Source organism: Alligator sinensis, unplaced genomic scaffold, assembly GCF_000455745.1.
Source record: "Alligator sinensis unplaced genomic scaffold, ASM45574v1 scaffold516_1, whole genome shotgun sequence".
NCBI lineage: Eukaryota > Metazoa > Chordata > Crocodylia > Alligatoridae > Alligator > Alligator sinensis.
This window is the reverse complement of record NW_005841957.1, coordinates 1,183,113-1,200,968: the sequence shown is the minus strand read 5'-3', so window position 1 is coordinate 1,200,968 and position 17,856 is coordinate 1,183,113.

Genomic DNA, 17,856 nt, shown 5'->3' with positions numbered 1-17,856 from the left:
AAAAGCAGGCAGCATGGCAGGTGCTCTGGCTGCTTAACACTGCTAGGCACTTTCCCACCCATCCCCACCACCGGTGGGGCTGCCCAGGTTCTCTTGTGGTGGCCTGAGAGTGTCCACAGACACCTCCCCACTCCCTCGTCCCTCCCACACACACCCACCCTGCCCCTACCTGCCTCACTGGCTCTTCCCACCCTCTTCCCTACCCTCTCTAGCCCTGGCAGTCATCTGCTCCCGCTCCCCACTTGACTCATAGGGACACTCCCAGCCCTGCCAGCGTCCCCCACCTCCGACCTGCAGCCCCACCACATGCTAGCATTTGGTTTAAAGTTGCCCCCAATCTGGTTAATATTTTTTAAACTCTCATTTAGAGTCCCATAAAAAACAGAGTTCATATTTCCTATGGGACAATTTGAAACCAGTTTCTATTTTTTAAAGCTTTTGTCTTTGTCAGTGATTTGTAGTTCATCTAACAAACTCTGTTTAACTTAGGAGATACTGATTTAGGTATACCTTGAGGGCTCAGAATTTCAAGCAAAAAAGCTTGTTAGTTTCATTCAGAAACTGATGTGGTTCCTTTTTTCTGATTGTGTACCTTTGCAACACTTATGTAAATAGGGTAAGAAAAAATGGTGCTGGTAGATATATGCAGCTAATTTAAGTTCTAATTTAAATTCTTACATTTATTACAAAACTTCCTGAAAGTAGAGAAGAAAAGAAAGAAATGCCATTTCTTTGTTTTATCTTGCAACTCAGCAGAGCAAAAAATGATAGGCTTGGATAAATGGTATGTACCATATCCCAATAGACAACAGTTACTACAACAGATCTATTGTTTTCTTTCTTTTTCTTCAGGTAAAGATGTGGCATCTTTAGAAGTCTGACAGCTTACTGGAGTTTTATGGGAGCCTAGACATTGTGAAGAACAACTACAGTATTACTGATAGACATGGCAAGATCACAGGATTTTAGAAGCTACAAAGTTTGTTTCTTGAAGCTTTGATTTAGCCTGTAGCTAACTCTGGCTGTCATAGCTAGACAATGAAAGGACAAGACCATCATTACCTCAAGTGTTTTTTTCTACTTGTCTTTAGACATAAGGTCATATGACTTTTGCAGGAGCAAAGGGCATAACTAGTATCTTATGGGTTTACCTGCTAAAAAGAAACTCCACATTTTGGCCACACGTAATGAAGAGATAAGTCTAATAACCAAGTGACACACAGTTAAGAGTCATTATATGGCCAGGTTTAAAAAAATAGTGGGAAGGGAAGTAATATTTCATTTTCCAAGATGGAGAAAAGCATTGTTACTGCAACAAGATCCTTTGAACTTCTGAATTCAGGCTTATTTTCAATTTATAATTCACTGGACTTGACTTCAATTAGTCCAACTTTTCTACCAAAAGGATCTGTTTTGCTGGTCACCGCTTAAACTAAAATACACATTAATGCTTGGAACATGAAGAGTTTTCACATAATTTTTACTTTGCAATAAAAATATAAATGCCTTGCACATTGCTAATTATTTAAAGAAAAGATGTAGAGTTTGTGTATGTATGAGGAAAATATGATGCATTTAGATTTAAATAGTAAATAATATTCAATTATACAAATAGAACGATTTCAATAGTCCTGTTCAGTCTCTAAAGCTAGACAAAACCATGGGCAAAACATTTATATAAATATACCTAAGTTGTTACTCAGAGTCCTGTCCTCCAGTTTTTCTATCAAAAGGATCTTTTTCCATCAGACTGAATGAGATAAATATTTGACAAGAGTATGCTCATGATATTTTTTACTTATAACACTGAAACTCAAAAACCCATCCCAGCTGCTCCACTCATTTTTTCCTTTTTTGCAATTTACTATCTCCACTTTATTACAGGCTTGTAAAACTATTTGAAACAGTAAATGAAAGATTATGGTGCAAGGAAGTAAGGAGTAATTAGGGACCAAGATAGATGGATCATGGCCTAAATTGCACCATTGATTTGCCAAAGGTAGATCATGTCAGACAGATCTGCTAACTGATTTTCTAGACAAAGGAGATGCTGTTAGTCTTTCTTATCTATCTGAATTTCATTAAAGTATTTGATACTGCATGAAACATCATGAATCTGAAGAAGACTGTAAGAATTTTAAAGATAGATAAGCAACTGGCTAAAAGGAATGCAGCAATGAGTGGTGCTGAAAAAGGAAATGTTAGCTGCAGAGGTGACTAATGGAGTATTTTTTAAGACTTGATTACAGTGTTGATCTTGTTTACTATTATCAGTGATGCCCTTGGCACAAAGAGTGAAAGCATAATGATGACACAAAGTTGAGGTCCATTTTCAACATGAAGGAGAATCACAATACCATATAACATGAACTTGATAACCTTGAGAACTGAAGCAATAGAGGTGGATGAAATTCACTAATATGAATGGAAAGGGTCTGCACTGGAGAATAACAAAAACTGTAACTATAATCAAGGAGCTGATCAGATGGAAACAATTAAGTACAAGAAAGACCTTGGTTGATCATATGATGATTATAAACCATAGGTGTGATATGGCAACGAAAGACAAATAAAAATCCTTGGCTATACCAGTCAAGGTATTGCTAGTAGAGAAAGTAATGAATTAATGCCAGTTTATAAAGCAGTGGTGAGGCCTCATCTGGAATACTGTGAGCAATTCTGCGGGCTCATGTTCAAATAAAATTCATGTTATGATACTGTTGGGACAAATGGGTATAATATTGGCTATACATGAGGTCTAGCCAAAAAGAAGTAAAGTTTGCAAAAGCTTTCCAACAGGGCACAAACACATCCTAGCTACTTTTAAGAGGAGGTCTGGTAAGATTATAAAAGGTATTATATGGTAAGATTACCTTCAGTATTAGGACTAGACTCTGTGATCCAGGAGGTCCTTTTAGTTCTGTGTTCTTAGTCTCCCTCTAAATAAAGCTCTGGAATGACCTGTGTGTTTATGAAAGTGAGTGCAATAAAAATAGATTTTCATTTAACCTTTTGCATGATAGTGAGACTGAAAGGTCAGTTTCTCTATGTAGCTATATTTCAAATGGAGGACACCAACTGCATGACTTGGCCACCCACAGGTGCTGTTTCCACTAGGAGAATCATAGCTCTCCTGGTAGAAACCACAAGTGTTCAGGTGTTCATACAGTTCTCCTAAAACAAAAATAGCAGTTCCAGGGGAACCCCCCCCCCCCAAACATCTGGGTTAGGTAGAGGTCTCTACCAGGAGAACAAATGTCTGCACACTTCCTTAGGGACCAGGAGGAATCAAATGGTGCAGGGAAATGGTGCCTGTGCTTTCCTAAGAGTGGGGTCACTAATCCGAGGGTGGCAGAGGGAGCACAGATGCAGCTTGCCTCCTCCTGATGCCAGGAAGAGTCAAACAGCAGGAAAAGGTGATCTGGAGAAGGCATGTGGGACAGCTGCTCCTGCTCCTCCCATATACTAAGAGCTGAATGGAGGAGAGGCAGCTGCTTGCTTGGGTCTGCTGCTCCAACCATGACTTTTTCCCCAGATCAGGATTATCCTAGTCTGAGCTGAACTGTTCCTTTCCTGGGAAGATATCTAGCCCTCGAAAGTTCCCATCACTAAAAATGAATGCCTGTTAGAGGCCCTTGTTTCATTTATGTGCATAGCATATGATGGGTGTATTTTAATTATATTACCTAAATTTCCATTAAATGTGAACTTTTATCATAGCAGCAGTAGCATCCATTTCAGCTGGGGAATTAAGCACTTTACTTTAAAGGTATCAACTCTTTGGCAGGGACAATGCTTTAATTTTCAGAGGCTTCTAGTAATAGGTACTTTGCACTTACCAAATTGAACTTTCCTGCAACCTTTTGCAGAGAAAGAATAACCAATGGCAAACAGCCATGCTGTGAGCTTTTCATATTTAATTTCATTTTCACCAGTCTTAAATGGCCACCCAAAAGTTCTGTGCTTCTGTAGTAAAACACCATTTATAAATGAAAGGGCAATATATTCTTCCTCTCCCAGTGAACTGACCCATTTGTTAATCATTGATTTTTCCCCAGCACACAAGTTTCTCTTTCACCTCATCTGTGGCACACTCTTGCTTCCATTTAAACATTATACATAGCTTCAAAAACTTCTGGCTACTGAGTCCATTCAACAGGGTCACAGAGTATCTGCTTTGGATATGAACTGTACATCTCAAGTACAGCCCACATGCAGTAGGTGTATTTTGTCTTCCTCCTAAACAAAAGCCATGAACAAAGGTGGCCTGATGACAAGAAATCAAATTAATGATATATAAGGTGGACAAATTCCTTAAGCCTTTGCAGCCACCTGCTATTTTCCCTAACAGAAGATTTCCCTGCCATGAAATTTCATATTTACTAAGTTCAGTTCTGGTTTTCCATTCTAGTATTTGATAGTCACTTAATTTTGCTATCTCACTGCCAAGTTTCCAGACCTCTGAGGAGCCCTGTGGGCTGGATGCTATGGTTCTATGGGCCATATTTGGCCCATGAGCCAGAGGTTGAGCACCCCTAGTCTAGAGGCTTTTTCCCTCCATCTCCCTGCCTTCTGAGGGATGCAGGGGTAATACTGTGCAACAACACAAGGAAAGTACTTTTCTACCTTGTTGCCTGACAAACATATCTTACATTAAACTGAGCAGATGCTCACATAATTTTGAATTGAATGTATGACACCAAAAAAAAAATCATACCAGAAATACAATAATCATTAAGTGAAATAAACATTTGATTCACTTTTACGCAAGAAGTGGATTTCTCTCCCTGCCACCGTGTTATACAATTTAAGTTACAATAAGCCAGTCTTCACATCTTGAAAGAGTTCCCTATTCAACAGTATTACACAGTTGTCATTTCATTAAAAGGTCTCTTGCAAATTTCTGCAAATGAAGACAGCTTTTGTTACAGCATACTGTAGTTGTCTGTATCTGCTTTTAATGTAGTTGTGCATGCTTGTTGAATAGTAAGATGTACCTCCTCAAAGGAAAGCTGTATGCAAACAAGAAGTGAAAACTTATAGTCAAGGCCCAGATTTTATTTTGTAATTTTGCAAAACAGCAGGTGCAAGGCTTTGCACATTTACTGAAATTCTTTTTGAATTTAGCACAATTGCTTGTGCCAATTTTTATTAGATTAATTCATAAATGAGGAAAATCTAACCTGCTATGGAGAGCTAAAATGAAATATGATCAACAGAGTATTTCTATAAAATGAGACTATCATTTCCTCCATTTAAAAAATGAAGCATTTGAGATACGTATTAAAAAAAAGTCCAGAATTATCCAATGATTTGGGATAACACTTACTGCATTTTCTTTTGTCGTACTGCATAATAAAATAGTTATCTTCTTACTAGGTGCATCTACACGTGCACCCCACTGTGCAGTCGATACTATGCGGTCATTTAGTACTAGCTTTTGTAAGTACTAACTGACTGAGTGGTACCCGCCAGTACTGAGCAGTCCCAGTGGTGCACAGGTCTTGTCCAACCCTACTGCACAGTAATGGTGGCATCACGATTAGTACCTGCCAATGTTGCCATAGCTTGTTGCTACTGGGCCATAGTCTCACGTAGACGTGCCCACTGAATTTTTAATTCTCTGCCAAAGATGACATGTGAGCTTATATTATCATGTGGTTTATTTTCTGCTTCAGCTGAAAGTGTGATAATTAACATTCACAAAAGTATACAAAACTATTTAAATATTCCATTCTGGGAATCATCGCTGTAATTTTTTCTAGTATGAACTAGATTTTTTTCTCCTTTAGTGAGGGTTTTTTTTCTCTCTCCCTTTTAATTGAACAACTGTCATGTAATTCTTGCACTTCAACAACAGAGACCTTTTCAGCAGAATGCATTTATATCTTTGAAAACATAGCCAGTGCTAAATCAGCATGATGACTATAAAGGGGGAAAAATCAAAGAAAAGGTTGTTATAGAATACATGGAAAGAATAATAAATAAGACTAAAGACCATGGATTAACTCAATAACCTGAAGACCACTGGATTGCTACCTAGGCCAGGGGTGGGCAAAATATGGCCGTCAGGCCAGATCTGGGCCACAGAGAGTCTTTGTCCAGCCTGCAGTGGGTTCCTTGGTCCTGCCTGGCCCAGGCACCATCCAGCTGTGTCATGTCCTGCCACTCCCTGGGCATGCAATGGGGCTGGGGTGACTCCATGGCTGGACTGCCTTTCTAGGCAGCCCAGGCAGCAGTGGCTCCTTCTGGCTGCTGTCACCACAACCTCCTGTGTCACAGTACCGGTGGGTGGCCATGCACATAGCCCTGAACCAGCCTGCCCCATGCCTGCTCCAGACTTGTTTATGCTGAGCAGCAGCCAGGCAGGAAGTGTTGCTTGGTGTGGGGAAAAAGCATCCCCTCCAGCTAGCTGCTGTCATCACCACTGCCTCTAACCTGCCCAGCGGAGCACTGGTGACAGTGCAGAGCAGTCTCAGGGCAGCCTGGTGGAGGCTCCAGATGACTGTAGCAGGAAGTGCCTAGCAGTGGTGAGGGGATGTGGCTGCTTTTCCCCCATGCTTAGCAACAGTTTCTGCCCAGCAGCTTCTGCTGCTCAGCCTGGGTAGGCAAGTCTAGAGCAGGCACAGGGAAGGCCAGGTTGGGGCTCTGTGTGCAGGTCCCCACTGGTACCACAGAACTGGGGCCAGCAGAAGCTGTAGTAGCAGCTGGAAGGAGCTGCTACTGCTTGAGCTGCCTAGAAAGGCAGTCCAGCCACAGAGCCACTCCAGCACCACCGCATGCCCAGGGAGCAACAGGACATACCATGGGCCGGCAGTGCAGAGCAGGCACAGGTTGGGCTGGGTTGGGGATGGGACCGCAGGTTCCGCTCATACCAAGGTTAGTTCAGAGCAAGCATGGGGTGGAACTGGGGCTGCATGCTGTTGGTGGTAGCAGGGAGGCACCACAGGGCATGTGGACTCCAGGCTGTAGCAGGACAGGGATGGGTACTGACTGACTCAGCGGGGTGTGTTCATGGGGACTCCCTACAAACACTCTTCTGCAAACCCCACAACCACACTCTCCCCCACACACAATCACACACCCCACAGACACTGCACAAGCCCCATACTCGTCCCCACATGCATCCTCTCAAACACACACCTATTTGCCTTTGTGGAGAGCCCTGCTCAATGCTATACACCCACACCCCCCACACACACCCTCCCACACACACCCCCAACCACCCTCCCACTCCACACACCCACAAACCCCATACCCACCCCCCACACCCCCACAAACACCTCCCACAAGCCCTCCATACTCATCCACATCTACACGTATGCCCTATACCCTACATACACACACAGCCATACACACACCCACAGTCCCCAACAAACTGCGTACCTACCTAGCTCTCCATACCCCCACAACATACAAGAGTAAGAGTTCATTTTGAGGTATTATACAATCGCCTCTATATATGCAACTCAAACATGCACGCACAAACCAAGACAAAATATATTTTTAAAATAAAATTAAAATATGTTATTGTTGATGTTTGATTTTGATTGAAGAACTAGCAAATAGCCCATCAAGAATGATGTGGGGTGGGGGATGGAGGGGGCTGGGACGGAGTGCCTCCATTAACGCCCCATGCTGCTGCTGTTCTGCCTCTTGCAGGGAGTGGGGCACTACTGACCTCGGCTCCCCCACCTCCTGTCCAGTCCACCACACCATTTGCAGGGGGCAGGGTGGCCTCAACTCCCTCACCCTCTGTCTGGTCCTTGGCGCAGCTTCAGAATCATGGTAGTGCTCCTCCACACTTGGAGCACTCTGATTGGCTGTTTCCATCAGTCATTCAGAGTGGAAATAAGGTGTTACGGACAGACAGAGTAGTTTAGACTTTTATAAATTAGAATTTGTGTTTTTTTCTGGTTCTAAGTTGGCAAACCCCCTTCCCAAAAGGAGTACTTCCGGGGGCAAGGGGAGGGACTTTCAGTGGCAAAGGTCAAAGGTTAGGGGGCAGAACTTCCAGTCCCAAGATGGCAACCAGGGGGTGGGGATGGGGTACATGTCAAGGGGTGGGGCTACCTTTGCTGCCCTTGACAGCTCACCAAAACTTGTTAAGCAGCTCTCCAGCAGAAATAATTGCCCACCCCTAACTTAGATCTCACTAGTAAATAAATGTGGTATGGTATGTTTACTATTGGTAAAGATGAATTTTTAATGAGGATCGTGTTAACACTAGGTACATCTACACATGCAATTAATTCAAAACAATGAACTCTGGAGCAGTTTGAGCTAGAGTAAACTATGCGTGGGCTACATGTGTGCCTGAGACAGCAGCAATTTTTTTTGTGCTATATTTGCTATCAAACAATTTTTGGTGGGGAGTACTTATTTATTTGCTGTTATAGGCCACATCCAGATGAGTGTGGACATTTTGCCCCATGGGGACAACTAGCAGCGGTGCACCTTGTGCTGCTGCTAGTTATCCCCAGGGAACATCTGTGCCACATGCCGTCTGGCATGTGGCAGGTTACCCTGGGTGGGGTAGGAGAGGTTGGGGCCAGCATTGGACTGCCCCAGAAGCCTTGCCTGGGACCCTGGGAGTCTTCCAGGGATGCAGCCATGGCAATCCTGCTGCTCGGAGCCTGACTGGCAACTGGAGCATGGCTCCGGCTGACCAGGCTCTGGTTTTGAGTGATGCATGCTTCCCCTGCGTACGCTGCTCTGTGTTTTTTGTGTGTGTGTGTGTGTGTGTGGAGGGGGGGGGGGTTAACCTCTGGTTTTCAAGGGGCAAAATAATTCCCCATACTGCTCCATTGCAGAGCATAGAACAGCTGAATGTGTGGAATGTGGCACCGCATATATGTCTGCAATGCCACATACCACACAGCCATAATCATCTGGTGTGGCCATAGATTTGTTTGCTTGGTGGGGAAAGCCCATGTGATATTTCTACCTCTTACTGAGTGTGCAAGTACTTGCATGCAGATTTGTGTGTACATACTTACCATTATGCTTCAATATTTTTGCATGTGACTTCATAATATGCTTCCTGAATGAAATTCATGGGGGCAGCATAAGCCCTAGGATACTATTATACCACCCATTAAAAATACTTGTGCCTACATAGTTGAATTGCTGAAATATTCATGGAAAATAAATATGAAGGAGTCTCAAGTGCTGTAAAAGCAAACACATTTCTACATGCAAATGACACATTTTCCCAGTACTTGGCTAAACCTGTTCATAGTCATTGTCATATTCAGGTATGTTATCATAATAAAACAATTCATCTAGAAGTGATTGAATGGAAGTGACTGGAAATACTCTGAAATGGTTTAAGCTCTTCTCTTAGATAGTTCTAATGACTTAATAGGAAAATAGAAATAGAGCTTCATCCCTGGAATTTAATTTAACTCAGTAGCTACCAGGTTTGTCAGTCACACTCTGTTAGTGCCCTCTTGATATTCAGCCTCCTTCCTTCTGACCCAGGGCCTCTGTACCCCTTGTTTGCTCTCAGTGCATCCAGGTCCAGTGACTCTATCCAAGTCTCCACATGAAGGAGCCTTTAAGTGCTGGCATGGCTGCTTTTCTTGGAAATGCAGACCCTATAAAGGAAGGTCTCCAACAGGGGAGGGTTCTTTGTGAATCTTGCCTTTGCTTCAGTAAAAATTTGCCATGAGGGCTAAGTACAGACAACCAAAAAGCCTGAGGCTGAATTAATTTGATTTTAACAGATTAGTCTAAGAGGCATAGATTGAACCAATAAGCAAGTGAACAGACATTTACTTTTGATTCTGGAAATGCAGCCACATGTCTGAAGTGGCCCAGGCCAGAAGCTGGGAAGCACTAGAGCACACCTCTGTGCTCAGCTGGATCAGACATCTTGGGGTCAGGGCTAGCCCACCTGCCTTGCAAGATGGGGGAGGGGTCAGGGAGGTGCAAAGAATCCTGGGATGCTGGAGGACTAAGAGTTAACTTGAAACTGGAGGGGATCTGGAACAGACATTCTATAAACCAATTTAACCTGAATCAGTTATGTCTGGTACTACATACATCCAGGTTTATCTTAAACCAGTTTTGGCCATTTTGAAGGCAGTTTACGTACACCGAACTTCTGTTGTGTTACAGATTTGAACTGGTTTCCAATCACTTACAATGGTTTCTGTGCCATTTCTGTCCCAAGCTGAGGTGTTTGAGATGAAACACAGCAAGTTAAAAAAAACTAGCATTTATTTGCAAAAATATTTCACCAGAAATTTTCTTAGCAGCTCAAGTGATGGGATTTTTATGAATTTATTAAATCCTTGCTAGGCATTGGGCAAACAGAGTAGAGGACACCACTTACCCCTGAAATATTATAATCTAAATAGAAAAAAACATGTTAAGGGTAGAAGATTGGAGAAAAAATACATGGAGTTTTAGCAGCTTTAGCTGCTCTGCTGGATTCAGTCACTGGCTGGCTATTTATTTTTGCAGTTCTTTCCTCAGTTCTATAGGGCAGGGGATCAATGTACATGTGTTTGTGTGCTCCCCTACCCACCCTCAAATACTAGGGTAAGAGAAGAGATTTAATTTCTCTTATTCGGTCCTTCTAAGAAGGAATTCCTTATAAGAGGGGACTATCAGGCCCTGTTACAACATTTTATCTTCACAATGACACATGAATATTATCACCTTCCTAATGACGTTTAATTTTTATGTGTGGAATCTATACAAATAAAATATTCTGTCCAATTTCACATCTCAACAAGGCAGCAATATTTTACTGGAATTTACTGTAAGAACATAGCACTATTTAAAGTATTAGGATATGAACCTGGAAATGCTTCCTTTTGCTCCTAGTCCTTACACATGCACATGGGCCAGTACAACTGATGGTGTAAATAAGAGTTTGCTGAATTTGTCACACACTTGCATTAGTTTCTAGGCATATCAAATCCATCCTTACTGAAGCTGTCACCATATATGAAATGTAGATGCTTTAAAGGAAATGAATCCAACTCAGCAATCATAAACCCAGAGTCAAACATAGGGTTATAAAATATTTTAGATTCATAACAACTTAAAATGCTGTGAACGATTTTAGTTTTATGTATATGAAACACAACAACTCAGACAGAACTCTCTCCCCCATACACAAAATCCTCTCCATTAATTTTGATGAGAATTAGGTGGAGCCATAACTGATACATATAATCTTGGTGTGCCCATAGAAAATGCTGTACAATTACAAAAAAGCCTATGTCGTTAGAATATGCATAATACCCCAGACAATAATTGTTCACTAACTGCCCTATCCTTCCTTAAATGATTGTGAGGATTTAAGGGTGACATAATAAAATAGATTATTTCAGCAAGCAAGGATAAATCCCTCATGTCAGTTGAGTAATTACCCCCAAACATCCTTTACAGTTTCCCAGACAGAAAATAATAGAACCACTCAAGAATGATGCCATCACCTGGATCTGCAGATGAATCAAAAACTCCTACTCCATGTTGCCAGACTTAACAGAAGCAGTCTGGCACTTATCTACCGAGTGTAAGGGATCAGTGAAATAAGAATTAGGTTCCTTCACTATAGGCCTCAAACTAACATTCATTTCTATCAGTGGAAATTTCTGAGAAGTTTGCACCACTAGAAATCTTTCCAGGAAAGGGGATACAGGAATTCAGTCTCAGTTGTCCCCTCTTACCTGCTCTCCTGCCCAAGAGCAGGAGGATTCCAGTTTGAAGTAGGAGTGGTAAGCAATGGCTGTTCCACCTCTCCCAGTCCAGAAAGGGACCTGGATTTCAAGAGTGCTGGGGAGAAGCGGGTAGTTACTCCTCTCTCCTCTGGATGAGACTGGGAGAGGTCTGGAGCAATGGTGCAATGACCTTGCCCATTTCACCCATTTCATCAATCAGGCAGTCCCTAGTGTTGTGAAGCACAGGGAACATCCCCCCAATTCCACTCTGCTCCTAGACCAGACCGTGAAGGGACCGTACACACATTCACTCTTACAAGAGGGTTTCTCTCGCAGGGGAGATTTTCTATGTGTCAACATGAAAGATCTTTCTCCTGGAGAAGGCAATGTTAATTCAGGGAGAAATTGAATGAAAGTATGTAGGCTCATAGTTTCTACTAGGAGAGCAGTGATTCTTCAGGTAGAAACTTAATGCTGGTACATGGCCACTATCTTGCCATCACATTACCTCACAATTAAAGATTTACTATTCACTTCTCCTCCTATATTTGAGTTTTGCTGTTCTGATGTTAGCTTATTTTTCCATCTTCACTCATTTCATAATTGTATTCCTATATGAACATATCTGAATCCCTGTGTGTTAAATCCCAGATCTTACATGCATTAACAATACTTTCTACTTTTGCAATTATTTGTGAAAACAATATAGGCTATAAACCCCTGTTCCAATTTGTCACTGCAGATGTTACTGCTGGTCTTGACAGTATCCCATTACACACCTTCATATATTTGTTGTGTATCATTACACTTCATTCAAGATCTATAAGCCTATTTGTAGGCACCAAAAAGACTCCTGGCCAAAATACTTTCTGTTATTATGTGAATAAAGTCTCAGAACACATCAAGTGCTTCACTTAAAGAATTATAATACCTTTGGCTCTCCCCTTCCTTCAGCCCTGTATCTTTTTTTTTGTCTGTGCAAATGTTGTTAACAATCTGGTTTTTCAACTAACATTATTTTGTTAACCTTAAATTCCTGAAAGGAATTTAAATTATGCTAACTCTGTCAACTAAACTTGCATTGCTTTCACCTCTCCCCCTGCTGCTGGTCCTGACTTTACCCAAGTCAGTGTACCCAGGTTTGTCTTTCCCCACAGTTGGCCATGCATTGGAGAGTTGGGCTGTGTCTACACTGTAAACTACATTTTACTGTGTCTACACTGTACAGCATTAAGATACTTATCTATCTCTAAACATGAAGTCTTGTCAAAGTGACAGAGTACTGTAAGCTAATTAATCCTAATGCTCATTCTATTGTAGATAACCTTCCTTCAGTACCCATCCTGGCTAGCTAGCTGTGATATGTCTACACTTCACATGGATGTGCCATGTAGATATACTGAACCACAGAGTATAAAATGTACACAGGTCAAACCCTATGGAGTAGCCAAAGTTTTCAGTGTTCACTGTAACATAATTTTAGGGTTAGAAGTGGAAAGCAAAATAGAATCTTTATGGACACAAACTGTAATCACAAAAATTCAAGGATAGGATTTTACTATCAGTCTTCTAATTAACAGCATAACATTAGCTTCAACAGGAACAATGTTTAATAAAATCATAACTTTAGACATTTTATAACATCAGCTTCCTACACAAAAATAAAAATGTGCTGAAATGTCACAAAGGGACAGGACCCAGAAATATGATTTCTTGTCACTTTAAATGATTGCTTCTTGAAACAGTTAAGATATACAAGTCTCAAGAGAGGAGTTTAGGATTGAATCCAGAACATGTAATATATAGTAGCTGGCTCAAGAGTAACTTTATTTGAGCTGTCAAGTAATACAGGGAACACAATGTAATCAATCAAGTCCAATATTCTGCAAAGAATATTGTACCAGGAAAGAAAATGTATCAGGAAGTAACACAAAGCTATATTTTTAGAAAGCTTTTCAAAAAATAAGGAAATTAGTTAAAGCCACTATAAAAGAGGGCTTTAGGGCATAAGCCAATCTATAAATAATGGACATTAGGAAGAAACTTCTTCTGTCAGCAAGTTGTCCCTTAACTACTTGATTAACATATCATATAACATATGATAACATAATATGTTATCATATAACATATTCTTATATGTTCTTCTGAAGAATCTGCCACTGGCATTCTGCATTCTGAACTAACTGAATCACTAGACTCATTTAGCATGGAAATTCCCATGTGGTCAGCAAGTCAGGAAGAGAAATCAGGAAAGCACAAAACTACAGAGATCAAGATAGAAAGAAAAACAGGAATGACAGGGAACATCACAGGGTAGAAGAAAACTTCCAAGCCATAGATAATGACAGTAAAGTAGGTCAGAATAGTCTAAATGGAACAGAGAGGAGAGAAGACAAATTGGATAGGATCAAGGAAAGACTATAATGGTGACATTAGAAACCATGTTTTCTAGTGAGAGACAATGACACTTAGGTATAACAAATAGTGCTACAGATGTATTTATGACCATCTATATAAATAAATGCAAATTTAAGTCTGATGACCCTGAATGTCATGACATACACAGTTATTACATTTATCAGGGCCAGCCTTTCATTTCATGAAGTGAACAGGCTTTCCCCTGTTCACGTCAAAGATAATCTTAACAAAAAATTTCAAGGATAACCTCAATATAAATAAAAAGTGTAGAAGGAGAGTTTATATGCTTTTCCCAAGAAATCCAATTAATTTAAAGGATGATTGATTTGAATATGGTATCAAGATATTAGCATTATACATTTTTATTCTGGAAAGCATTATAAATTTTTACTCTGAAAAACAAATTTAAATTTACCATTACCTTTTGATGATCAATAAATCTTTAAGTAAACTAGAAACTGGAGCCAAGTTAATTTGTAAAGGCAATTGTAACGGTAAACTGAGATTGGGATGCCCTTCAAAAACAATAAATGAGACTAATCTTTCAAAATCTCTTCTTATTTTCTTTACCCTTCATCTTAAAGAATATGGTAGAATTAAACAGGAGTCATTAGGGAAACTCAGATGCCCATACTGGACTGAATGCACCTGTTCTTGTCTGATTTCAAAAAGCTAAACAGTCTTGGACCTTGGGCCACCTGGGAATCCTAGGTGCTGTAGGTGCACCCTGTCTATTTAGTTTTCCAACTAAGACAGGGGTATGACAAAGATGTCTGCTCACTCCACTGCTTTTAAATCTATTTCTGAATGATCCAAAATAGTTTCTAACTGGGAACAAATACTACGTGCCTATGATATTGAATAATTCTACCCCTGTCTTGCTTGATGTAGATGACATGTTATTAATGTCAGAATCCCAGATAGGCCTACAAAGATTATTAGATACTTCTCAGCAGTACTGTGTTTCAAATAGCTTGGAAATCAACACTGCTAAATCCAAGGTGCTGATTTTGGAAAATGAAAGGAGTAAATGAGTGTGTGTAACAGGGCACTGATCCTGGATCCTGTTATGTTCCGCTTCTTGGCAGGAGTCCAGCCCAATGCCATTTCATCCCAGAGAGCAGGAAGAGCCTGGTCTGGTGCTGAGGGAGTTAAATGCTCTGTGCATCAGGCAAGTGCAGCTGGAGCCAACCCAAAGGATGCTAGTAGTTCCAGTTCTCTTTAAAAGAGAGTAGCTGGCTTACTTCTGCCCTGGGAAAGGAGAAGTGAAGGTGATAGATACCTCACACACTCACATGGAGGCACAGGATGAGAACGGAGACCAAGGGAAGTATCACATGGAGGAAGAAGAGAGTGCGAGATGAATGCCGGACTGTCACCCATCTGCATTCCAGATAAGTGAGAGATTGACTTGGCTTTGACAAAGGGAGAACTGTGTCCAAAAAAGGTAAGGAAAACTGGGTCGTGTAGATGGTGAGTGTGATATGTAACCAAAGTAAATTTAAAGAGACGACTAAAAGGAGAGACTACTGTTAATTCATGATAAAAGTGGGTCAATTTAATTTAGTGACTAAATCTGAGTGAATCCATCAGGGGACAGGACTTAATGGGACATCCCAAAGGAACCTCACTGCAAAATGAGAATTAAGGCATGATGAAATATATTCAATTAATTAAAGGCGGGAATTGATCAATGTATAAGTGATAAGAGGTGACATAACTGTGGGTTACTTGTGCTATGGACCCAAGATAAATTAAAGAAAGGGGTTCTTGACAAGATTCTCTGAACTATTTGCTGATGACTTGAATTAAAACGGATGTCTGATAGTCAGGGTGTAGGGGAGGCAGAGCCCCTGTGAAAACATTTAGGATTTTCATGGTTTGATCCACTATGCAAGACACCTGCCTCCCCTTTATTCTACTTTTGATATCTTAGTGTGGTGGGCAAAAAGAAAATAGCAAAGAGGCAACGGGGTGAGGAGAAACTTTTAAAAATATATATATATTGACCATACAGTTAGTAAACATTGCAAAAGGGAAACTACCACTGACAATACAATTTTTACAGAAAAAAATTGAGATGATGCCCTCATTTGAATACTTGGACTCTCTTTTAATAAAAATCTGAGCTGAAATAAAAATACAAAAAATATATGCATTAAAGCAAAACTTTTGGTGGAATATTAACTTTTATATTAAAACCAATAGAAAGGCAGTACCAGCAGTACTAAAGGACTACAGATCTAAGGTATATAGTTCAGGATGTTCCCTAATTTTATACAGATCTATGATTCTAAGGTACAGTCTATTTTTTGATAGGAGCAGGACTATGGGCTGCTGACCCCACGGTTCATTCCAAAATTAAAAAAAAAAAATCTAATTACTTTTGAAGGTGGTATTTATCTGTACCAAATTCAAAGATGGGGAGGGGACGGGTGGGGAAGGGACCTCATGCAATCTGATACGGGGCTGCTTAATTGTGAGAAATTTAGCTCAGTTAAGAACTCTAAATTATTTGATAAAAAATAGAGCCTGTATCCCTATCAGATATCCTAAGACAGTGCTTCCCAAAATGTCACACAATTTCCTCAGCATGGCCCCTCACTCCCCACACACAGCCCACAACCCCCCATCCCTACTGGTGCCCTTCACTCATAACCTGCAAACCCTGCTCCCGCAGCCCTGCTGGTGAGGGCCCCCAATTGCCAGGGCTACAGAGCCAGGGCCAGGGACCAGTTGCTGCCTGTAGGAGGCAGCAGCTGCTGCAGCCAGAGCAGAAAGTGGAGTCTGGCTCCCCTCACACCCTCCCCTCACAGGCAGCACAGATGGAAAAAAGCCAATTGGGGGAAAGAAGATGCAGGCTGTCTGCTGCAGGTTCAGAGATCCCTGCCTTGCTGTCCTCCCACCAGGACCTCCATGGCTTAGTGGGTGAGACACGGTGCAGGAGGATGGGGAGGCTCAGTGTCGCTGCTGGGAGCCCTGTGCCAGCTGCACCACCATGGTGAGATGCCTCCCACCTGCCTGGCAGCAGCAGCAGCATGGCGTTGTGCCCCCCCCCGTGCTTCCAGGTGGGCAGGGGGTGTCTTACCATGGCAGCTCTGCTGACATGGGGCTCCCAGCAATGGCACAAAGCTGCTCCACCACACTCTGCCCCGGGGGGACAGTGGCGTGTGTCACAACCCAATGATTTTGGTGCCTCGGCATGATGGAATTTTCCCGCCACATGAGAGCCTCTTGCACAGCAAAAGTTTTCTGCTACAACAGAAAAACCCGGTGCAAGAGAGTTCCCGCCATTTGAATGCAAATTTGTGTCCTGCTATTGGCCAGTTCTAAATTATTCCTACGTGGCGGCTAGTAATTGGCTTGCTAGCCATTTAAAATTTCGTGCGACTTCCGCCCAAGTGGAAGAACTTTGAGCACACTGCAGAGTGCCTCTAAAGAGATCTGACTTGCGGCTGAGCTGATCGATAGACTGATCACCTATCGATTCTTCTCCCCATCGCTGAGCGCAATCCTTGACGTACCCTTTCCCTGACGGCTTAATTTGTGGATGGATTAGCTGGCCTGAGCCTTGCCAGCTGGAGCAACTCACATAGTTGTTTAAGCGACCGAACCACCTGCGTCGCGGCTACAAGCGGCATAAGTAAAGTTTTTGCAACCAATAAGCTTTGTCTGCCTCTCCATTCAGCAGCCCGCCCAAGCGACCGAGTGATTTCTAAATCATCTCGAGTCCGCTCCGGCCGTCCGAGACATGGCGATG